General features: G+C 42.7%; 1 protein-coding gene across 5 annotated transcripts in view; it reads left to right on the plus strand.

Annotated features, from left to right (window-relative positions):
• MID1 (midline 1) overlaps positions 1-25159 on the plus strand; it is a 355756-nt gene that overhangs the window by 171616 nt on the left and 158981 nt on the right. For 4 of the 5 annotated variants that reach the window (XM_059680036.1, XM_059680040.1, XM_059680041.1 and 1 more), the window contains exon 1: positions 15193-15477. The exons of the other annotated variant lie outside the window; for it this stretch is intronic. The gene's annotated coding sequence lies outside the window, so the exon portion shown is untranslated. Of the gene's footprint in view, positions 1-15192; positions 15478-25159 lie in introns of those variants that run through there. 5 annotated transcript variants of the gene reach the window in all.

The raw sequence follows: 25159 nt of genomic DNA on the forward strand, positions 1-25159 counted from the left end.
ACCGGTGACTCTTCAGTGCACGGGCTGACGCCCAACCAACTGAGCCACACCGGCCAGGATGGAAATGGCAGCTTTTAAGAAGTCTTTGCAATTTATCTGTTTCTTCCCAGTAACTGGGATTTCATGCCTTCTTTATCACCAAAGTGTTTTTACTAATGAGACATTAATTGAAATACCATGAAATAACTTTGGGCTTCAGATATTTAAGAAGAAATCACAGCCCTCTTCTTCCTGCCCACCATTTTCTTAGAAAGCTCCTTCAATAGCGTCCGCAGTGCTTATTTATTATCCTGAGGTTTTTGCTGCACGTGGATCTTTGACGGTCACTTCGAGGGTGTCTGTTATCAGACAGGACATGGGATCATGTAAAAGTCCACAGTCCTTGTCTTGTGAGGTGACCTGATCTAAGTCACCCTGTTTCCAAGAAACTCTCTCCGATGGAATGGCCTTTCATTGGTTCATGTTGTATGACATGGGCGCAGGGGAAAACCAGGAGTCGGGCTTCTTTATAGGATCCAGTGACTAACTGAGGTAAAGTACAGGGCACACAGGTTGAAAGTCACTGAACGGAAGAGCCTACACATCTCAACTTTTCCCATCTCTTGGGTAAGGAGTGTCAGGAAAGAAAATCTTATCGTCTACGCTCTTAGGTTTAGTCACTGGGGCCTGTAAATGAAACTAACAAAAGCCAGATTGACACCCGGATAAAGGCACCCGATTTTAAAAATAGTTAGGTGCACAGGAGTTCACAGAGAAAGGGTGGAACTCAAAGAAGCTGTTAGTGTTAGACTCCAGGACTTATCTGCCCTTTTCACAAAGAAAAGACGGGTCTGGGCTTCGTGGGGAGACACAATGTAGGGAAGTGACCAGGAGATCTATGGAGGAACTAACGGAAGGCAAGGGCTCTTTTAGTAAGGTCTGCCTATGCAAGCTCCCTTTAGTGCCGACACCCCATCTTCCATGATAAGAGTCACTCTTCTGCCCTGACCGGTTTGGCTCAGTGGATAGAGCGTCAGCCTGCGGACTGAAGGGTCCCAGGTTCAATTCCGGTCAAGGGCATGTACCTGGGTTGCGGGCACATCCCCAGTGGGAGGTGTGCAGGAGGCAGCTGATCGATGTTTCTCTCTCATCGATGTTTCTAACTCTCTATCCCTCTCCCTTCCTCTCTGTAAAGAATCAATAAAATATATATTTTTTAGAAAGTCACTCTTCTGTCCCTGGTATAGGAGGCACTTTCTTCAAAGGGAAATTTATGCCCTGATTTTAGGCAGATAAGAGAAAGGCCGAGAACTCTTCTTCTTGAGTCCATTGGTTCTCAGTTGCCTTAAGCTCAAAATAATCCCGCTGTCAAAGTGGCATCTTTTGAGGTGGCATATCCTGAGCCACTTCAGGAGTTACACACATCAAGCCTGAAGCTTGTATTAGCTAGTGTCAGTCAGGACTGGCTGAGTGAGTGTGGCTGCTTTCCAATAAAACTTTATTTATGGACAGGGAAATGTCATAAACCTTTCACATGATATGAAATAGAATTCTCTGGATTTTTTTTCAACCATTTGAAAATGTTCAGAGTCATTCTCAGGTGTAGTCTCCGGGTGGCGGGCAGGATTTGGCCTGAGGGCCGGAGTTTGCAGACCTCTGATCTAGAGAGGTGGTTCCGAGACCAGCCACTCAGCCCCACCTGGGAATTTGTCAGAAATGCAAATTCCAGGCCCCACCCCAGACCTGCTGAATCAGAAACTCTAAGGTGGGGCCCAGTAATGGTGTTTTAACAAGCCCTCCAGGGGATTCTGATGCTCCAATTCGAGATCCAGTGAGCTAGACTGACCTCTTCTCAATCTTGGCTGCTCATTTTCATTCCGTAGGCGAGCTTTTCAAAACTCTCCCTGCCAAGGCCCAGCCCAGATCAATTCAACCAGAGTCTCTGTGGGTGAGACCCAGACACCAGTATATTTTAAATCTCCTCCAAGTGATTTCAGTGGGCAGACGAGGCAACGAATGCTTTCATTGTACAAATAAGGAAACTGAAGCTCACAGTTTCAGCATCTTGCTGGAGATACATAACAAGAAGAAATAGGTATGACACAGTCCACTGTCAGTTCTTTAGATACATGAGCATTAACATACTACATTTGGTTATGGAATGTGTTGGCCACGAGCTTCGGGGTCACGTTATCTTTTATTACTAGCACTGATTAATTAAAAACACATCTGGAAACATGCCCTAAGTGAAATGAAAACTCGCTTTAGAAACTCGTTAGGCCAGACAATATGACTATAATTGGAAGAAATAGCCCGGCAGAAGCTCAGGACAGTCCCATCTGTAAGCACTTTGGGTCGAGGCAAGACCTTCAAGATTGTGGTGGAGGACAAAGCCTGGAGCTACTTGCCAGTGTGTCTGAGCACTTGATTCCTGTTTCATATGCGGAACACACAGCAAAGTCACAGCCTTAAAGGTCATTCATGAAAGTGAGCGCCGAAACCGGTTTGGCTCAGTGGATAGAGCGTCGGCCTGCGGACTGAGAGGTCCCGGGTTCGATTCCGGTCAAGGGCATGTACCTGGGTTGCGGGCACGTTCCCGGTGGGGGATGTGCAAGAGGCAGTTGATCGATGTTTCTCTCTCATTGATGTTTCCAACTCTCTCTATCTCTCTCCCTTCCTCTCTGTGAAAAATCAATAAAATATATTAAAAAAAAAAAGTGAGAAGCCAACAGTTGCATGCTTATCACGTGTTGTATGACTCTGTAGGACTCCCATGCCTTGGGCATTTCTGAAAGGGAACTTTAAAATGATGACTGCTTTGTGCGCGTTCCATGGCAGGAAGAACACAGGCTGTTCACCCAAAATAGAGCTGGAGAAAGTGAGGCCCAGGTGGAAATCGGGTCATGTCATGATGACAAGTGAAGTTACAGAAACACATACAAACAACCATTGGATGTTTTGATTGTTTGAGTAGTTACCTGATCAGAGTGCAGGTTATGATTTTTGAGCATTTACTGTGTGCTGGGTCCTCTTAGTTCTGTGGTTAAGAGCATGTTTTCAGGGGCCAGTCAGCCTGAATGCACAAACCACAATCTCTAACCCTCTAGTTTAGGTAGCTTAGCAAGTCTCATCGCCTCTGTGCCTCAGTTTTCTCCCCTAGAAAATGGAGATAATAATAGTCTCATAGGGCAGCGGTTCTCAACCTGTGGGTCGCGACCCCTTTGGCGGTCGAATGACCCTTTCACAGGGGTCGCCTAAGACCATCCTGCAGATCAGATATTTACATGACGATTCATAACAGTAGCAACATGACAGTTATGAAGTAGCAACGAAAATAATTTTATGGTTGGGTCACAACATGAGGAACTGTATTTAAAGGGCCAGAAGGTTGAGAACCACTGGCCTAATGCATAATTGGTCCATGAAGGATATGGGATTCCTCTCATATCTTCCCATCGCATGCAGCACAGATACCTCCTGTTGGGTTTTATTTTATTAAATAGCACATCTCTCTAGTGCAGGTATCTATCCACTTTTTTATTTAAGCTTGAACTAAGTTAGACCTCTCAGAGTGTGGTGCATCATCTGGTTTTGAATTTCTTTAATTGGGTTACATTGTCCAGTTGAAGGTAAGTATCACCAATTGGTTGATTTATAAAGGTCACCATAACAAGAGTATATTTTCCCCAAGTGGATACAGTTTAGGAGAAATATTAGTAGGGGTTTTTGATACAACAGACAAGGCTATGAATAAGAATACAGTGATATTGTTCATTGTATGATGTTATTTAAATCACTCATTAAAATCATTTTAAACAGCAGAACTACTTATTAAATAAACTACAGAGGAAATACAAGCCCTTTCTTTTGTAAATTAATAAATTAAGGGCGAAATAAAATGAAGCCTTATTTGAGTGCAGTTTCTCAGACATTTAGAGCTCTTTTACAAACATGGAGGAAGCTAAGGCACTGATATTCAATGTTTGCATTTTTTTCTTTGTCAGGACTCATTATATTTATCTCGCATCTTGCACCAGGAAAACAGTACAGGAAAGCCTCGCTCAGTGTGTGTGAATTTCCATAGTGGCTCCCAGCAGAGGAAAAGCTCATGATGAGCCCTCTAGTTATAAGGAAATAAAGGCAACTATTATTTCCTTGACTATTAAGAAAGTATAAAACACCCTGACTTGTGTCTAGTAAAGGAAAGAGACATATTAGCTATAATTCTGAAATACTTTTTATCTTTACCACCATCTTATGTCCAAGTATAGATATTATGCATGACGTGGGAGAGTGTTTTTACCAATCAGAAAAGAAACACGACCATTTCAGCAATCTTTCTGCGTGTTTGAGAAGGACCAATCTAAAGGATAACAGCAAGGAGTGCAAATCCTGTTCAAAGCTTGTTTTGATTAAAATTTCTCTTCACCTTCTGTCCATGTGATTATAAATGAACCAATCTGACTTGCTGATTTCTAACATATAAAAGCTGATATCTGACTCACAGAATCTAAGATTTTAATCTCTAAGATGAATTTAGAAGTCAGCTTTGGGCATTAAAATATTAAATGTTTGAGAGGCTAATTCTTTCATATATAAGAAGAATAAGAAAGATAAAAGAATAAGGATAAGAAGTAAAATGGTAATAATATGAAGAACAGTAACCAGCTATTCCTAACTATACTGGAACCCACGCAAAAGAATTTAAATCAAGAATAATGCCAATTAGGAATAAGAAGAAAATGGAGTCTTTGATTAGTCTAACGAATTATTAAGGCATCTAGATTGTAGGATTTTTGGATTAGGACTGTCTAATAATTATTTCTCAGTACACATGGCGAATCAGACATAAACTGAGCAAATTAAATCTGTGATGGGGAAGAGGAAATGCCAATCACATCATTTGTTCATGACACAGTGACATTGCACTTGGGGTTTAGAATGGACCATCAGGCCTGTAACTTCTCTATCCTGACTCTTTGGTCAACTGTGCGCCAGGTAATCATAAAATACTACAAGTTTACAGGAAGTGGGTTTAAGGATGAGAAGTTGATTTCATAACCCGTGCATATTTTTTATTTTAAATAAATTTAAATTGTATTGTTTTTAACTCTATTTTACTTTCAATTACACTAGCCATTCAACATAATTATTATTATTTTGTTTCAGATGTACAGCATAGTGGTTAAACAACTATATAATTTAGGAAATGATTCTCCCCTATAATTCTAATACTCACCTGCACCGTACGTGGTTATTACAATATTATTGACTATATTTGTTATGCTGTACTTTACATCCCCGTGACTATTTTATAATTACCAATTTGTACTTCTTAACCCCTTCACCTTTATTAGCCCCCCAAGACCCCTTCAAACTAGCAACTCCATTTTTTCTCTGTATGAGTTTCTTTCAGTTTTGTTTGTTCATTTGTTTTGTTCTTTAGATTCCACAGATAAGTGAAATCATATGGTATCTGACTTTCTCTATCTGACTTATTTCACTTAGCACAATACCCTCTAAGTCCACCATGTTGTTGAAAATGGTAAAATTTCATTTTTAATGGTTGAGTAATATTCTATCATATACATGTACCACCACTTTGTCCACTTGTTATTGATGGGCACTTGGGCTGCTTCCACATCTTAGCTATTGTGAATAACGCTGCATGTATCTTTTTTTAAAAAATATATTTCTTTATTGATTTCCGAGAGGAAGGGAGAAGGAGAGAGAGATAGAAACATCAATGATGACAGAGAATCATTGATCGGCTGCCTCGTGCATGCCCCCCGTTGGGGATGGAGCCCACAACCCAGGCATGTGCCCCTGGCTGGAATCGAACCCGGGACCCTTCAGTCCACAGGCTGACGCTCTATCCACTGAGCCAAGCCAGCTATGGCTGCATGTATCTTTTTGAATCAGTGTTTTGGATTTCTTCTGATAAATACCCATAACTATAATTGCTGGGTCATAAAATAGGTCTGTTTTTAATTTTTTGAGGAACCTCTATGCTATTTTCCATAATGGCTGTGCCATTTTGTAATCCTACCAACAGTGCACTAGGGTTCCCTTTTCTCTACATCTTCACCAACACTTGTTAATTTATTGTTGATAGCCATTCTGACAGGTAGTGACACTGAGCATCTTTTCATGTGTCTATTGGCCATCTGTATATCATCTTTGGAGAAGTGTCTATTCAGGTCTTCTGGCCATTTTTTAATATGATTGTTTGGGGTTTGTTTTGTAGTGTTGAGTAGTATGGGTTCTTATAAATTTTATCTTCTTTCATTCAGCAGGTTATCTTTTCATTTTGTTGATGATTTCCTTGGCTGTGCAAAATTTTTATTTTGATATAATCCCATTTGTTTATTTTTTTGTTTTGTTTCTCTTGCCTGAGGAGATATATCAGAAAAAAATATTATTAAGAGCGATGTCATGCCCTAGCTGGTTTGGCATCAGCCTGCAGACTGAAAGGTCCTGGGTTCGATTCCAGTCAAGGGCACATGCCCGGGTTGTGGGCTCGATCCCCAATATGCGGCGTGCAGGAGGCAGCCAATCAATGATTCTCTCTCATCATTGATGTTTTTCTCTCTCTCCCTCTCTCTTCCTGTCTGAAATCAATAAAAATAAAAAAAATTATGAAAGAGTGATATCAGAGTTTATTGCTTATGTTTTTTTCTTGGAGTTTTATGGTTTCGAGTCTTACATTTAAGTCTTGAATTCATTTTCAGTTTATTCTTATATATTGTAACAAGGTTACATTATTTTGCATGTATCTGTTCAATTTTCCCAACACCATTTATTGAATAGACTGTCTTCACTCCATTTTATGTTCTTGCCTCCTTTGTCATACATTAATTGACCATATAGGTATAGGTTTATTTCTGTTCTGTTCATTGATCTACATGTCTTTTTATGCCAGTACCAGGGTGTTCTGATTACTATAAGGGTATAGTAATATATCTTGATATAGCTAGATATCAGGTAGCATGATCACTCCAACTTTGTTCTTCTTTCTCAAGATTGCTGTGCCTCTTCAGGTTCTTTTGTTGTTTCTTAGACAAATGTGAGGATTATTTCTTCTAGTTCAGTGAAAAATGCCATTGGAATTTTTGTAGGGATTTCATTGAATCTTTAGATTACTTTGGGTAGTATGGACATTTTAATAATGTTAATTCTTTCTATCCATGAGTACAATTTATGCTTCCATTTATTTGTATCTTCAATTTCTTTCTTCAGTGAATTTTCTAAGTACAGGTCTTTTACCTCCTTGATTAAGTTTAAACCCTAGGTATTTTTTTATGCAACTGTAAATGGGATTGTTTTCTTAATGTGTCTGACAGTTTATTATTGCTGTATAAAAATGTAACCAATTTCTGAATATTAAATTTGAATGCTTCTAATTTACTGAATTGATTACTTCTAGTATTTTTGGTGGAATCTTTAGGGTTCTTTATATATAGTATCTGCAAATAATGACAGTTTTACTTCTTTTTTCCAATCTGCATATCTTTTTTTTTTGTATGATTGCTGTGGCTAGGACTTCCAATTCTTTGTTGAATAAGAGTGGTGAAGGTAGACAAGGACCCTGTCTTGTTCCTGTTCTTAAGGAAAATGCTTTTAGCTTTTTCCTGATTAATAGGATGTTTGCTGTGAGTTTGTCATATAGAGAGAGCTTTTATTATTTATTTTTTAAATATATTTTATTGATTTTTTACAGAGGGGAAGGGAGAGGGATAGAGAGTTAGAAACATCGATGAGAGAGAAACATCGATCAGCTGCCTCCTGCACACCTCCTACTGGGGATGTGCCCGCAACCAAGGTACATGCCCTTGACCGGAATCGAACCTGGGACCCTTCAGTCCGCAGGCCGACGCTCTATCCACTGAGCCAAACCGGTTTTGGCGAGAGAGCTTTTATTATGTTCAGGTGTGCTTCCTTTTTTCCCACTTTGCTGAGAGTTTTTATCATAAATGGGTGCTGGCTTTTGCCAAATGCTTTTCCTGCATCTATTAATGTGATCATATTATTTTTATCCTTCACTTTGTTTATGTGGTGTATCACACTAATGGATTTGTGCATCCCAGGAATAAATCCCATATGATCATTGTATATGATCTTTTTTTTTTTAAGATTTTGATTCATTTTATTGCAACACTCACTTCATTGTGGTATGTATATGATCTTTTTAATATATTGCCGAATTCAGTTTGCTGATACTTTGTTGAGGACTTTTTTGCATCTATGTTCATCAGGGATGTTGTCCTATAATTTTCCTTTGGTTTTGGAATCGGGATAATTGATGTGGCCTTGTAAAGGCAGTTTGGGAGCCACCCTTCCTCTTGAATGTTTTGGAATAGTTTAAGAAGGATAGTTGTTCATTTTCTTTAAATGTTTGATGAAATTCACCTGTGAAGCCATCTGGTTCAGGACTTTTGTTTGTTGGGAATTTTTTGATTATTGATTTGATTTCATTGGTAGTAATCGATCTGTTCAGATTTTCTGTTTCTTCTTGATTCAGTCTTGGAAGATTTATGTTTCTAGGAATTTATCCATTTCTTCCAGATTGCCCAATTGTTGGCATATAATTTTTTCTAATATTTTCTTATAATCCTTAGTATTTCTGTGGTCTCAATTGTCACTTCTCTTTCATTTCTGATTTTATGTATTTGGGTCTTCTCTCTTTGTTTCTTTTTTAAAAATATATATTTTATTGATATTTTACAGAGAGGAAAGGAGAGGGATAGAGAGTTAGAAACATCCATGAGAGAGAAACATCGATCAGCTGCCTCCTACACACTCCCTACTGGGGATGTGCCCACAACCAAGGTACATGCCCTTGACCGGAATCGAACCTGGGACCCTTGAGTCAGCAGGCTGACGCTCTATCCACTGAGCCAAACCGGTTAGGGCTCTCTTTATTTCTTGATGAGTCTGGCTAAAGGTTCATTGATCTTGTTTGTCTTTTCAAAGAACCAGATCTTGAGCCAATGTTTTGAAATTTGTGTTACTAGATGAACACATTCCTAACTGATAACATTATATTGGAAGGATGTGGGATGAAGATGAGGAAAGGTAGCATAAAAGAGGTAAGATCTTTTTGATCATATGTAGGATGATCATAGGAACACGGCAAAAGCAGTCATAGGAGGGAATATATATTTTTTGATCTTTTATATTGTTTGTTTAGATTTTATTGTTTATTTCCACTATGATCTTTAGTCTTTCCTTCCTTCTACTCACTTTGGGCTTTGTTTGTTGTTCTTTTTCTAATTCCTTTAGGTGTAAGATTAGATTGTTTGTTGTTGTTGTTGTTTTAGATTTTTCTCATTTCTTGAAATAGGCCTGTATTGCTATGAATTCCCTCCTATGACTGCTTTTGCCGTGTTCCTATGATCATCCTACATATGATCAAAAGGATCTTACCTCTTTTATGCTACCTTCCCTCATCTTCATCCCACATCCTTCCAATATAATTTTATCAGTTAGGAATGTGTCCATCTAGTAACACAAATTTCAAAACATTGGCTCAAACAAATTAGCAGTTTATTTTTCTCATAGAACATAGATTTTAGGGCTCATTTAGAAGCTCTATAGTGTCATCAGGAATCAAGAGTCCTTCTTTCTTTTCTGTTGTCCAGCTTTGCCACTTATTGTATCCTTCTAATGGTTACAGAATGGCCCCAGTCCGTCAGGCATTGCAACCATATTCCTGGTGTGAAATCCAGGAATGGCAAAGGACAAACCGTATTGTGTCTTTTTTAGGAGTTTACCCAGGAGCACTACACACAGCTTCTATTAAAACTCCATATGCCATAATAGTTTCACATGACCGCCCATAACTGCAGGGGAGTCTGGGAAATGTTCTTGAGCTGGGCATATATCTGTCCCAAAATAAATTAAAGTTCTGATAAAAAGAAATAAGAGGAAGATGAATTTAGATTGGCTACCGGCAGTCTCTGCCACAATATCTATACCAGAGATCACTGCCAATCGAAAGACTGTGCTTCCATATTTGTGCATTCTTTTGTTTTTCCTGGAGTTAATTATAGCCTCACCTTTTGCTTATGTTTATGTATATCTGTTCATCCTCACATGTATTCTCTCAATATCATTTCCCCCTCTGGAGACCTACCTCCAGGAGTCCTCCATTTTCTACTACAATTTAGACCAGGGCCTTTCTTGAACTTGCTTTGCTTCTCTGTATGGTTTCCCTATTTTCTGAGCCTCATTGACTTACAATTTTTCATTTAATTTCCTCCTTTTGCTAAAACATATCTTGGAGTGTATTCCAAAGAAAGAGTACATGGGATTAAAAAACTTTGAGTCTTTGCATAAAAACAATCGCATTCTACTCTGACATTTGATGCACAGTAGAACTTAGTATAGAATTGTTAGTTAAAAATTTTTAATCTCAGTTTTTATAGCTCCTACCTTGCAGTGTTGTAGTTAAGAATCACATAATAAAAAATTCATTATTTATAAAGAAGAGAGCTTTCTACTAACAGACATTTTTAAATGATCATAATTTGCCCAACTGTCCACTGAAAAATCTTAGGCTTAGAGATGTCAGTTGGTTTATCTGCGGTCGGTCTATCAGCTAGTTGACTGGCCACATCAACACTGAAAATGGACTCCAAATGATATTTGCCATCCCTGCCTCTGGTATGCCACTTGGATTTCATTAACGAACTGAAAAAACAACAACAACTAACTTAATGAGTACTTATACTCAGTGAGTAGAAACATGTTTCTTTTTTGTGACATCCTATGGGATTTTCTTTCTTTTCTAAGCAGGGACTTGGTATTGTTGTCAACTTAAATTACCTTCACTGATCACCTCAAATACAATCTTCCTCAAATTTTCCTCTGCCACCATAAGTATAAACAACTGGGTTTCTGGAACCTCTTAAGGAGAATCAACATACTCTTTTCATAGCCCCCAAAGGACCGTACACTTGCACCAGGCGCACCGTTCAGGTGGCTGAGTAGGCAACTTCAATGATTGTGATGACGTGTCCTGACACATATTTCAATAAACTATATGCAGAATCTGATACCATTTTTATCTTTATATAAACACTACTTCCAGATGTGTTGAACTACTAGAACACCGAGACATGACACAGGTACTGCTTGTTGTCCCCTAAGGTGTCCATCCATGTTCAGTAGAGGCTGGCCAGGACCACCTGCCCAGAGACCTATGTTGTATTCGTTGTGGAGGTCTGTTTCTAACCAAACTTGCACAGAACCTCACAGGTTTATCATCTGGGCCTTTATCTATATCTACATCTATCTATCTATCTATCTATCTATCTATCTATCTATCTATCTAGCAGATCTGTCAAGACTACAATATCCCTTCAGCTCACATTTGCAAATGCTGTTAATCACAGGCTGGGAAACAGATATCCCTTCCTTTGGTGAATTTGTTTACTCTGCTTCCAATAACTGGGTTTAATGGACACCCCGCCAGGACCACTTATTTCATTAGAAATATTTTTAAATTCTATTTATTTGTAAATGAAAAGGACTTGGTTTATTTACACTGTTTATTTTTCTAAGGAGTTTACTGCATGATTTCTGGGTACAGCTTATTTTACAATAAAAATCCCAAACACTAAGTTTGATTCCTGGTACAGCAATTTCTAATAATAAAACCTTGGTTTATCTACTTGGCATAAATGCTCCAGTCTGTTCATGTTAGCCTGACAGTTGTGATGTCCACTTTTGGTATTTTGGTGGAGATTAAAAGGTGCACATTTATGAGGTGCCTGGCGAAAGGCTTGGCTCATAGTAGGTACTCCTCTGTGGTGTTTTCTAGGGACATTACCATTAGCATTTTTTCCTTATGTATTATGAGAAGATGGTAGAGATAACCATCATCAGTCACTACCTCTTTCCAGAGGAAATGCCCTTTCGTATGCCCACCAGAGATGATCATATATATTCCTCCTAGAGAGCATGTAATCTATAGCTGATAAGCTGTATAATATGTAGACACAAAAGTGTGTGATGCCTTCATATAAAAACATAGCAAATATACTGTCTCACAAGTATGTCTGTGAAACTGAGGTTCTGTTCTAGAAGGCTGATGTCTTTTACTCTCACCTGGATATGGCTCAGATGTGGGAGTGTTAGGATGCAAGACGGCATTATGCTTATTGTTCTCATGTATAGAATAGACTTACTAGAGCAGTGGTTCTCAACCTTCCTGATGCCGCAACCCTTTCATACAGTTCCTCATGTTGTGGTGACCCCCCAATGTCATTGTTACAAATTGAACATAATGAAAGCATAGTGATGAATCACAAAACAATATGTAATTATATATGTGTTTTCCGATGGTCTTAGGCGACCCCTGTGAAAGGGTCGTTCGACCCCCAAAGGGGTCTCGACCCACAGGTTGAGAACCGCTGCACTAGATGATGGTAAGAAGTTAACCTCAGTCTAATTTTCCAACAGATTCTTTTCCCTTTTGAAATGTAGCAGTGGCAGCAGTCTGATCGGTCTCCATGTCTCAGGGAAGCTGCACTTTACATTTCGTTTTCTTTTCACACATGGTTGTTGAGCACCAACTGCACAGGAAGTCCAGCGAAAGTGGCTGGGGATACTAAGATGAATAGGACACCATTCTCGCCCTTGAGAGTTTTATAGATTGCTAGGAGAGACAGAGTCCACTACAGTGGGGCCTTGACTTACGAGTTTAATTTGTTCCGTGACGGAGCTCGTAACTCAGATTACTCGTATGTCAAATCTTAAAGTGAACGAGTGAGACACGTGATGCTGGGCTGATGTTGTGGTGTTCACTGTGACGTTCGCTGCGCCAACTAGCGGTGGGGTATCTGAAGCTGGCTCGTCACCCGAATTTTAGCTCGCAACTCAAAGCAAAAAATCGGCCGAGAGACGGCTCATATCTCGAAAAACTCGTTAGTCGGGACACTCGTAAGTCAAGGCCCCACTGTATATAAAATACAGGGCAGTATGGAAGTGAAACAGCAGAGGTGTACCACGGTTTGCTCAAGCTGGTGCTTATCGTCTCCTGACTCAGCACAGCTCTTCCCAACTCTATGTTCAGTGTCCTCACTGGGGGGAAAGGAGGCAGCTTACACCACAGATATTGGCAAAAGCTACAGCAGATTTTGTCTTTTTTTTTTTCTTGAGAACTGGCTGTTCAACATTTACCAGCACGCCGCCGGGTGTCTACAAACTGCTTTATGGCACAGAGGAGGGAAGAGATGAATTTGTCCTGCGGCATTTGAGGAAACCACAGAGTGGTGACATTTGACCTTGTAGTATGGTGGGGAGGGGGCCACAGGACAAGAAAAATGGGGGAAACTCGGAAAGGGCACAGTAATTGCAGGTGGCAATCCCAGCTCATATTTACCTTTGAGGTGATGACAGCAGAAGGCAAATGCAGTGTCGAGAAGCTTCTATTGATAAGGTAAGAAATAGATGTGCCTGGAGATTCAACTCCAGCACAGCACAACCCCAACCACAGACGGTGATCTGACCCTGGCCTGTCAGAGTGAAGAGGTCCGAAGTAAGTACCAGAAGAGGCTGGAGTCAGCTTGCGGCAGGTGGGGGCGGGGAGGAGGTGATGGCCCTCCAGGCCCAGCTATGGGGCTGCCCGTTGTCATCGATCTGGTCAGAGTTCCCACCTATTGGCCCCATGCAGCGGGCACTCCTGAAGCTGCCAATTCCTTATTCGCTAAGGTGGTTTTTTCTCTCTGATACCAAACATTTTACAATATTGATTGAGCCATTCTCACAAAATGTTGGCCACTTCTTTGGGGGAAAGCACACCACAAGACGCCTGGGCTCTGCTTGCACTTCTTTGAAATGCGAACGTTAGATTTGCATTGAAATCATATCGGCTAAGAGTTGAATAAAGTTATTGTTTATATGGAGCTCAGAAAGCAAACTTGGGAAGTTCTTTTGAGGTCTGGGCTTACGTTTCTAAGAAGCCAGTGAGTTAGCTTTCCTCCTGTTCTCGCTGAGACAGTGTTAAGTTCTCCAGATCAACCCTGCCGGTGAGGTGACAGTTTGTCTTAAGCAAACATCAGTGTTTATGTGACTCATAACAATTTTATTACCTAAAGTTATGCCTCGGGTCCTCAGTAGAAAAAGATTCCTGTTCATTTGCTGCGTTTCAACAGGTTCGTGTGCACGTTGCTTTAAGATGTTTCCTAGACCAGTGATTCTCAACCTCGGCTGCACATGAGAATCACCTGGGAATCCTTTTTTAAAATCCTGATTTCTGGGCCTCATCCTCCGGACAGTCTGTTTCTTTGTTTCTCATGTTGTGGCCCCACCCCCTCACAAAGAAACAGAATTTCCGGAGGATGAGGCCCAGAAATCAGGATTTGAAAAAGATTCCCAGGTGATTCTCATGTGCAGCCCAGGTTGAGAACCACTGTCCTGGATGGCTATACAGTTCAGCGCTCTGGAAACGAGGCAGGGACACCCTCCTCCCCTGATTGCTGATTGCAGCTCAGGTGTGCAACCTAACCATTTGGTTTCCTCCCCGGTGTCTGCAAAAGCAGGACTTCAGGTGCCATAGGATTGGGTCCTGCGGGTTGCGCTTTCCTGTCTGAAAGCGTCCAGCCTGTTCCAAATGCTTTGTTCTTAGGGAGCTCTTAAAGCAGCGGTTCTCAACCTTCCTCATGCCGCGACCCTTTCATACAGCTCCTCATGTTGTGGGGACCCCCAACCACAAAATTCTTTTCGTGGCTACTTCATCACTGTCATGTTGCTACTGTTATGAATCGTCATGTAAATAGCTGATAGGCAGGATGGATTTTCATTTACACATTGAACATCATGAAAGCAGAGTGATGAATCACAAAAACAATATGGAATTCTAGATGTGTTTTCCGATGGTCTTAGGCGACCCCTGTGAAAGGGTCGTTCGACCCCCAAAGGGGTCGCGACCCACAGGTTGAGAAACCGCTGTCTTAAAGGCAAGGCCTGCAGGTCCTAAGCGAGTGAAGCTGTGCGCAGCCCCTGAGCGGTGAGATCAGAATGGAACTCATCTTCTGCGTGGGGGGCTCCGGGCCAGGCTTCCAGCTGCTTCCAGTCCTTGAAATCCCGCTGGTTCTCTAATCCTGGCGGAGGCGGCCTCTCTGGCTCCCAGGGTCCACCCCTCCCTCCCGATTGGCCCGGCGCCTCCGGGGGGGCCCCCGCCGCCCGCCTCCGACGTCCCTGAGCCCCGATTTGAAATCAGAGCCAGGCGGTCCTGCTTCCCCGCTCCCGACTTGCCACAGGCTGCGGGGGAAGCTGGGGAAACTTGACATTGCCCGGGGCCGAGTGCGTGGAGCCACCGATCCAAGAAGACAGGGCCGACAACGAGCTCCGGGCCGCCTGCGGGGCGCCCCGAGTTGCTTTTGTCTGGCGGCCGCGGCTGGCTTCGGCGTGGCCCCTCGGAAGACCGCAGCGTGCGCTCCGAGGCAGCTCGCTCCCTGCCGGATGGGTCATGGGACTCTCAACATGAGGCAGGTAGGCTCCCGGGGCTGCCCGGGCGGCTGGGGAGGGAGGGCGCAGCCTGGGGTCCCGGGGATGTTACTCCGGGAGCAGCAGCCGCCGGGGCCGGGGCGGTCCGCTGGGCGCCGAGACCCGGCTGCGTTTTCCGAAGGGAACCGACGAGGCAGGTTTTCCGAGGTGCGCCCCCTCCCCACCTCCCATCCCCCCTCGCTCACCCTTCCTACTTTTCCCTTCCCTGGTGATGTCAGGCAGTCATTGTAAAGGGCTTAGGAGCGGGTGGGAGAATATGTAAATCAGCTGCAGTTTGCAGTCCCTGGGGGGTATTGTGCCAGGATCTCTCCCCAGCTTTTTAGCCTCAGGCCCATGCTCGGGGGGAGAAGAAAGAGCTGAATATCCTGAAAAAGAATTACACGGGGCCCCTGATCTCATTTGGGCTCCCGGTTCTCGGCACTTACTGGTTTGGTGGCCAAGAAGGCACCCGCTCTAAAGGAGCAAACAGCCCTTCCAGGAAAACGCAAGTTGGTTTCTCTGCTCCATTCTGGGTCTGGACTGGAGAAGACACCCCTGAAAGGAGTGAACTGAGAAAGGGGGTGACTCCAGCGAGTCTTTGAGAAGAATTCGACCAGCAGCTCCGGGGCCTGATGAGAAAATTCCTGATCAGCCTGCCCTAGGGGGGGCTTCCAGCTTTGCCATTGGGGAAAAGAAAAAAGCGGGTGCAGGCAGCTAGGAGAAGGGTGTCATTTACACCTCGGTCACAGTTACGGGAGAATCTTATGTCAATATTTAAATATCCAGGTCGGTACGCCGAAGGCAAAGGCAGGACTGGGACAACGTGCCAGGAGGCTGGCGAGGCTGAGAATGGCAGGAGGAGTGGCTGCCTGGCCAGCTGGGGGAGAAATCTGTAGGAAAAGTTAGCATCTGCACTTTTTCTGCTGAGCCACGTTGAGTACCGCCACCCTGAGAGCTTTGGGGGAAGTGATTTGCATGGGAAGCAAACTGTCCAGTTAGGGGCCTGGGGTGAGGGGTTCAGAACTTTCTGCCCCTTCCCTGCAGCCCAGGGGGTGGCAGAGCCCCCTTGCTTGCTTGGGAAATTTCAGTGAGCGCGGAAAAGCACCTTTAGCCAAACAAGTGTTGTGTGTTTGCAGTGAATTGCCCTGGCCTTGCTGGCGACTAGGGTCCAGGCTCAGTTTCTTGAAGTTCTGCAAACTCCTGGTCCTACCCGCTTCTTTTTGTGCCCGGCCATCAGCTGGGACGGGGAAAGGAACGGGCGGGCTACATGGAAAGGATTTCAGAGGAAAAGGAGGAACGCAAAACACTGGCGACCAAGGCTCTTGGCTGGAACAAAGAAGTCATTTGATCCCGTGTGGAGCCACCTGTCCTGCCCTCGTTGGTGTCTGAGCTCAGTTTTCAGAGCCCCTGTGCCCACACAGTTCCTCTGGAGCAGGGGCACTTCCCGTGCCCGAGGCCGGAGGCCTGCTGTCCGGAGCTTGGCATGGTGTTTCCCAGGCCCGGCTCCCGGTGGCATTCACGTGAGTTGGAGTTCAGCCCAGCGTCCACATGGAGTAACTCCTCAGCTATTTCATGAATGGCCTGCTTTTTCTCCTACAACGCTGTGTGTCGAATGAATGTTTGGTCTCTAGTCCTTGGGAAGAGGGTGGGATGGAGTGGGGTGCAGGGGAAGAGAGGGGGCGAGTCATTACTCATCCAAAGAATCGGGCGATCCAGGGGTTCAGGAATCTTAGCACATTGTTCCCAAACAGCTAGAGCAGGAATGCAGAGGGGAGGGAGCGGGTGGAGTCATTGGCGGGGACCAACCCTAACTGGATGGGAGTTTCTCTTGGGGGAAAGCTGACTGTTGCATCCAGGAAGGGTGAAGCGCACCTCCCAGCCAATTTCTCATCGCAGCCCTGCAGCCCCCCTGGCCTGGCAGGGTTCACCCTCAAACAGGTCCGCGTGTCATCCGCTGGGCAATGAAATCCAATCTCCGCGCTGAGGAGTGAGGAGGCCCCAGAGCTGCAGGAATGCTGGACAATGGGGTGGCGGCCAGGAGACCCCTGCCACTAGCTAGCCACAGCCGGGGGTCGGGAATTGCCAGCAGAATTAGAAAACTGCTTGTTGAATGGCCACGAGATTCGTTCATAGGGCTTCTCCCTTCTGCCAGGTTGGCAGAAAAACAGGGCATGGAGATAGAGTGTTCATTGAGGGCTCCTGAGGTCGTGCTGAGTTAGGCCGCAAGAGAAGGGTAAACCTGATTTGATGTGCCTTTTTCAGGAAGTAATTTTAAAGTGTGTGCCAACCTTTTTTTTTGCACTCTGATCATAAATAGGAAACTTTCCTGAAACTTCCTTGAGAAGGAATGTGCTCTGTTCCCAGGCAAAAGGAAAGGCATGGCCACCTGTTCTAGAAGCCCAGCCAAAAACAACAGGTTTGCCTGCGGCATTCCCGCCACTGCAAACACCCTCCCCGAGGGCACGCCACCCATTGTCCCTGCGCATGAGAAGAACAAATAATTCTTTCTCGAGCTGGGAAAAAAATCCGTTTCTCCAGACAAAATTGCCTACCAGACACATTTTGTGATTTTAATATCCTGCTGACTGTAGACACCGCACCGAGAGGAGAAAGTGTGCGCCCTGTTTCTGATGGACTCACACAAATGACTAGTCGCCTTGCAGCGGGAAGGGGAAAAGACGGTAGTTAGCCGGCGCTGTAAGCAGCTGCTGAATTCTTGCAGGGCCGGGATGGTGCCATTATAAGGAAGCTGTGACTCAATTTGATTAGCCTGTTTTGCATTCTTTACATTGGAATGAAAATGCCCAAGGACACCTGGTTTAATAATGAACGCCTTTGTATTAATCTTTCCTTTGAGGATTAGAAAGTCCTTTACAAACGCTATCTATTTATTCTCTGCCACGTTCCCAGGAGAGAGCGAGGTGGCAATTTGATCCTCATTGAACAAATGGTGAGGTGAAGGAGAAAGACAGCAAGTTAGATGCGCGTCTGAGGGTGTATACTACCCACCGCGAAAAACAAGCTATATATGCAGCTGTGGACTCACCGGTTGGCAAACTGCGGCTCGCGATCCACACGCAGCTCTTTGGCCCCTTGAGTGTGGCTCTTCCTAAGCCTTAGGAGGACCCTAATGAAGTTAATAACAATGTACCTACCTATATAGTTTAAGTTTAAAAAATGTGGCTCTCCAAAGAAATTTTAATCGTTGTACTGTTGATATTTGGCTCTGTTAGCTAATGAGTTTGCCGACCACTGGCTAAGGGTTAACCAGAACTCTCCTACATGTTCTTCCCTTACTCTGGAACCAACACGGAGCACCCCAAGTATGTTCTATGGTTTGCTTCATGTGAAGGTCAAGCCTGTAAAAGTGGAAAAGGCATTTCTGTTCTCATTTGTGGCAACATGGAGGGCAGGCAGCTTTGATGACATCAAGTAGAAAGATACTGTAACTGACCAGAATGTAAAACCTGTATCCGAGAAATGTTCCATTGCAGCAGCTGTTTTAAGTTTTTGCATGTGGTGTGCGGCTCCAGGATCTTGAACCTATGTTAGGATTTTCACCTCTTCCCTGCTCTCTCTCCATCCCAGGGAATGTGATAACCGTGAGACTGATGTCAGATTAGAGATCCTTATTGGTTGATTTGAAATATTATTTTGAAGTTGGCCTTTTCTTGCCATTCGTTAGGACCTGCTTGAGTCGTTTGCTTGGCTATGGACCACATAGGCTGCAAGCAAATCCTTTAATTGGCAGTTGCATGTTATCTGCAGACATTCCAGCAAGTTTTAAGGCTAAGCATGTATGTAGATGTCTCCTGGCTTTGATCCCTTGTGTGGTAAATAGACATCCAAGGTAGCTATGGCAACCTGGACTGTGCATTGGTGAAAGGGTGGGGGGGGGCGGGGAGCGGGTGTTTGGTCATTGGACAAAGAGTAATTTTTTTTATTAGAAAAAGGTAGGGCTGATCAGGACATCTTAAAACCAGTATTATTTCAGGATCCCAGTTGATGCAAAGCATTTGGATTTTTCTCAATAGACAAACAGAATGAATGCTTCACTACAACCAGAGTATTTTGCAGATGTAGCTTGAAATGCTTTCTAATCAAGTGGTTGTTACTTTAAAAAAGCAGCTTGTAAAAGGAAAGGGAAGTCCAACAGACGATATCAGTGTCCCTGTTGTACTTAGCGTGAATGTTTGTATTTTCAGAAATCAGTGGGGTTTTAAAGGAAAAGACCACGCTCCGAGGGGGCGGCGTGCAGTTCAGGGATCCACCTGCAGGGGTCAGGCTTGAAGTGTCTATGACGGAGGCCAGGCGGTGGATGCCACTGCTGGGAGCCCGCATGGGAGTCAGAGAGAATGGCTCTGCTTATTTGGAACAATTAGTTAGCGATTCTTTAATCTTGTGACCAAAGCCATGATGAAAATGAGTTCATTCAAAGGAGAGAATATCAAATACTCTGTGATTAAAGAAAGGGCTACAAAGCCAGGTCATACTGGAATCTAATCTCCACTTAGATATGGGACAGTTTATTAACATAATTCTTTCTGGCTCATTATCAACTTTTATTTCTCATGAAACTAGGAGGTTGGTTTTTTTTTGCCTAGTTTTATGAACTAGCATGCCCTAGAAGTTTCTTTAAACAAAAGGGCTAAATATTAGGGACCCTTCCAAATCCACAAGATTTTTTTTTTCCCTCCAGAAGAAAGGATTTCGTTGGCCCAGATCAGGATGGTTCATGTCCTAAAGGAGGTCAGGAGGTGTTGAGCTCAGAAAATTGAAATACTGAAGAAAAAAAATAACTAGAAGGGACTTTCCTAAAAACTACAACAAAAACCCTAAGAACTTAGCTGCTTTGTGCTATAAAAGAAAAGTACTGGGTAGAAAAGGCAAAAAAAGGGGGGAGGGAGTTGTTGATTATTTGTACAAGTAGATTGGAAAATTTTATATACAGTCAATTGTTTATAATGAGTACAATGTAAAGGCTCTTCCTTATTTCTTTTATCATTGAAGGACATATACTGAGTACTTAACATATTCATTAGTTCATTCAATAAAGCTATTTTAAATGGTTATTATCATTTAGCCAGGCCACTTTGGGCTACAAACATCATTTTGGTATGGCTCCTCCTCTCAAAGAACCTTTGATGGTCTGGTATATAGTTTATTGTACCAATAGACCAGTGTTAGTTATTCATGAGTAAAATGCCTGCTCATTAATAACTATATTTGTATGAATAAGAATTTGCTTGATAAACTGATCATAGCCAAAATTTTACTGAACTTAGGAGACTTGAGAAATTATTTGTAATGGCGAAATTTACTTAATTTTTAGCCACATATTCATTTGTAATAATATATTGATTCCTAGTTAAAATAAATGTATCATAATTATTAAATAGTAATTTAATTAAATTTTCTTCATAGAGAAAAATAACTCATAGGCAGTCTCCAACCTAAAAATGCTTTATGCTCTAACAGCAGTTCTCAACCTGTAGGTCACAACCCCTTTGGCGGTCAAACGACCCTTTCACAGGGGTCGCCTAAGACCCTCCTGCATATCGGATATTTACATGACGATTCATAACTAGCAACATGACAGTTATGAAGTAGCAACGAAAATAATTTTCTGGTTGGGTCACAACATGAGGAACTGTATTGAAAGGGCCAGAAGGTTGAGAACCATTGCTAGGAGTTTGTTGTTTGAAAGCCAGAACATTTTCCAATGAGAAGTGATGTCACAATTTGAGACGATTTCAAAACATTATTAAAAAAAAAACAGTCTGATTAAATGTCAGATTAAGTTCTGAGTTTTGAATCCATGCCTCCATGTTATACAGGATGGAACATAGAAGGAGAGAGAGAGTTGCCATACTTTTTGTAACGGGCCAGTCTTGGCAGTATCTGAATTAGGAAAAGTTTGCACTAGTTTTCACCTTTCTTCTTCCATTCTCCTAATATTCTCTGGGTCCCAGTGGGGTGTGTCTCCCAGTCCTAACCGAATACACAGTGAATTGCGTTTTCACAATTGCCTATCTTCTCACCTTTTCCTCCCTCACCTCCAAGCCACACCCCTATTTCCTCTGGACAACCAGATGTTGGGAGTGAAGCAGTATGGATGAGCTAAAGCTCATGACTCTTAGCCCTTTAACCCTCAGGATGTATCTTAATTAGGGAAAGAAGCAGTAGAGCCTAAAGCTGCAAACATCCTAAGTACCCTTTCAGGGACATTCTTTGTGGGCCAGGTTGTGCCTTTGGCAGGCAGCGCTTGCTGGTGTGTCTGTGAGCGGGGTTAGACCTGCTCATTTGGCTTTTGTTTCTCGGCATCCTTCCTGAACTTCTGTTTTCACTGGAGCCTTTATGAGTGACAGTCAGGGAACCACAGGGGGCCAGTCATGTGACGGGTGATGGCCTCTGTGGGTTTGGGTTTGGGCATTTGTAAGTGTACGCTTTGTAAACTGAACACTGCCTATTTGGATTGGAATACATGGAAAGGAAATAGCTGCAGCTTCCTTTTAGCCACACAAGTAATTTTAATGGTGTATTTCCACTTAATCATGTGCCTACCTTGGGACTGAATTACTCTAGAGCAAGACTTACATCTTAATTACCTTTGAATCCTCAGATCCAAGCACAGTGCCTGGCATACAGTAAGAATCATCAAATAGTTTACAGGTACATGCTGGGTGAATTTTAGCAGAAACGAGAATGGAAAATGCTTCTTAGGATGAGAGGGGATATGAGGAAGAAAGGTCATGCTAAAGGTTGGGGGACGAGCAAGGATGAAATACATTAAAACTAGAAAAAAATTAAAATATGTTGTGATTGTTTAACCATCTAGTCTGTGCGAGTGTGCTCTGGGTGAGGACACAGATCAGAACATGGCAGGCAGCTTGGCTTCTACTCCTCATGTTGGGGCTGCAGAAATGGTCAAGAAATGGGACCTACCCTCCAATAACGCAAAGTCTTAAAGCAGCGGTTCTCAACCTGTGGGTCGCGACCCCTTTGGCGGTCGAACAATCCTTTCACAGGGGTCGCCTAAGACCATCCTGCATATCAGATATTTGCATGACGATTCATCACAGTAGCAACATGACAGTGATGAAATAGCCACGAAAATAATGTTATGGTTGGGTCACAACATGAGGAACTGTATTTAAAGGGCCAGACGGTTGAGAACCACTGTCTTAAAGCAAAGCTAGAACCTGCTATTTACTCGTATGGAGCCCAACCTGATGTTTTAGGCCTTTGGCCCATGTGCAGTTAGTTTATTTTGCCAGGTGAAGGGCATGCCCAAGGTCACTCAGCAACTGAGAGATTGTTTCTAGAAGACTCAAGTCTTCCGCTCTACTCCATGCATATGGCGGCCACATTTTCTACAGTGAAATTCAAGACACGTGGACAAAACGTTTTCACTGCTTCTGGGTGTGACAGACCATCTGAGAGTTATGATTAAAATGATGAAATAAAAATTTCTGGAACACTTAATGGTTTATGGAGACAACAGGACTAATACAGTTTCAAAGGGTCCACAAATTTGGCGATGTTATCTGTCACATGTCAAGTTGTGGCGCGTGGCTTCAGCTGTATGTATTTGGAAGTGGTCTTCTCCAAACAAGAGGAAAGGGGCTGTTTGTGGACAAATCGAGTTCACCGAATGTCCTGCTAGGTTACCAATAACTAGATGAATGGCCAGTTAAGGCAATATGTCAATGGGAGGTCTCACCAAGTATTTGAAATCTTTATTTGTACCAGATAGAATCTTCTCTGGAAGTCAGACAAAGAGTACTAGTTTAAAACTTTTTAAAAAAGAGTGCTAGTTAAAAGTTTAGTGTTTGTGGGTTGGAATTTTAGCACAGAGAAAGGCCTTGCCTTCCATCAGGGAGCAAAGGTATGAGCAAGTTTCTATCTAGAACCTGAATCTTCTAGATTCCACATCTTCGTTTCTTCTGACTGCACCGCATCCCTTCTAGTAAGATATAGTTTGGATGTTTTGGGGTCGCATGCTAATTTAATGTGCTAATAAATCACAAGACAATTTGAATGGTCTGGTGGTTTATAACGGGGCAGAAATCAGGAAAGACTGATCACCTTTAGGAGAAAACACCATCTGAAAAATCCAAGTAGTCAACTAGCCTTATGTTTGGGATTTGTGTATATATTCTTTACTCTGATTTTAGATAAGTATGAAAATGGCAGAGAATAAAACCTAGGAGGATTATGTTTATACAGAAGAAAGTTCAAAGACTGAGATGAGCCCTTTTTTTCTATGAATTAACCAGCTGTGCATTTTGGAAATAGTGCAGGAAAGTAAAATAGAACAACCAGAAGGGAGAAGAAAGTGAGTCATTTTAGTCAACATATAGGGAAAGCAGAAGAGAAAAACTGGCTCTTCCGTGAGTGAATCAGTTGAGGTTTTTTCATTGGTTAGTGTTTCATTTAAAGTGGATTTCTACAGCCGTAACCGGTTTGGCTCAGTGGATAGAGCGTCGGCCTGCAGACTGAAGGGTCCCAGGTTCGATTCCGGTCAAGGGCATGTACCTTGGTTGCGGGCACATCCCCAGTGGGGGGTGTGCAGGAGGCAGCTGATCGATGTTTCTCTCTCATCGATGTTTCTGACTCTCTATCCCTCTCCCTTCCTCTCTGTAAAAATCAATAAAATATATTAAAAAAATAAAGTGGATTTCTACAGAGATATTTGTGCTGCTTCCTTTTTTATATGGCTCTTCGGGAAAGAAGGGAACAGTCATAATTGGTTGAGATGGGTATGGCTTTCTGAATAGAGAAAGACATGATAGTAGACTATTAAATAATGAATATTTATTGCTTAATGCTTCTCAGCCCGGAGGAGACACTTTCTGAATATTTTTAACATTTCCCCTTTCTACCATTTCAGCTGTCAGAATGGAATGGTTCACATGTAAACGACATTGTTTTGGTTTAACTAACAAAGAGAGTGATAAGACATGAATTGTTTGTGACAGCCCTGAACATTGATAACAGAAGACATTAATGCCTGCAGACACAACCTACATGGCAACATTCTGGGAGCAAAAATGCCTATTATGTGAGGCCAACGTGCTTTGACCTAGTTTTGCTTTTCTGCTTGGAAATTGTGTCAGTATTAGTACCATCATCCCCAAGGATGAGCAATTTCACATTCTTGTTTATTTCAGCATCACTTTCCTAGTTTTGTATATTTAGTTCTGCTCTCCAAGAAGCCAAACTAAGTCTCATTGACTTGCATTTCCCTTTTGACATGAGTCTTCTGCATAATAGAGAGGGTTTGATGGATTAACAAAACAATCTAAGATGCAGTCTTCAAAGACATCCATTTCTCCTTGATCAGGAGCCACCGTCCCCCTGCAGGCTCCAGGAGGCCAGCCAGTTTTCTGCTGGTCAGAATCAGTCTTCCTTTCTTTGTCTTGTGGGGATGGAATAGATTGTTGTGCCTAAGACCGCCATGATTAAAAACCAAAATATGACAGAGAGGTTGATAGGACATGTTCCAGCCCCTCATCCTTAAGTTTGCCCATTGCATATTTCTGCTTTATTTATCCAGTAGAAACTGGCCCAACATACTTTTCCTATTTAACCTTTTTATTGAATAATTTTCAAAATGAATTCTTTCCTCAGTTGATTTCAAACACATTTTTTTCCCTGGCCACTTAATACTTTATATCACCAGGGA

This window comes from Myotis daubentonii, chromosome X (genome assembly GCF_963259705.1).
Source record: "Myotis daubentonii chromosome X, mMyoDau2.1, whole genome shotgun sequence".
Taxonomy (NCBI): domain Eukaryota; kingdom Metazoa; phylum Chordata; class Mammalia; order Chiroptera; family Vespertilionidae; genus Myotis; species Myotis daubentonii.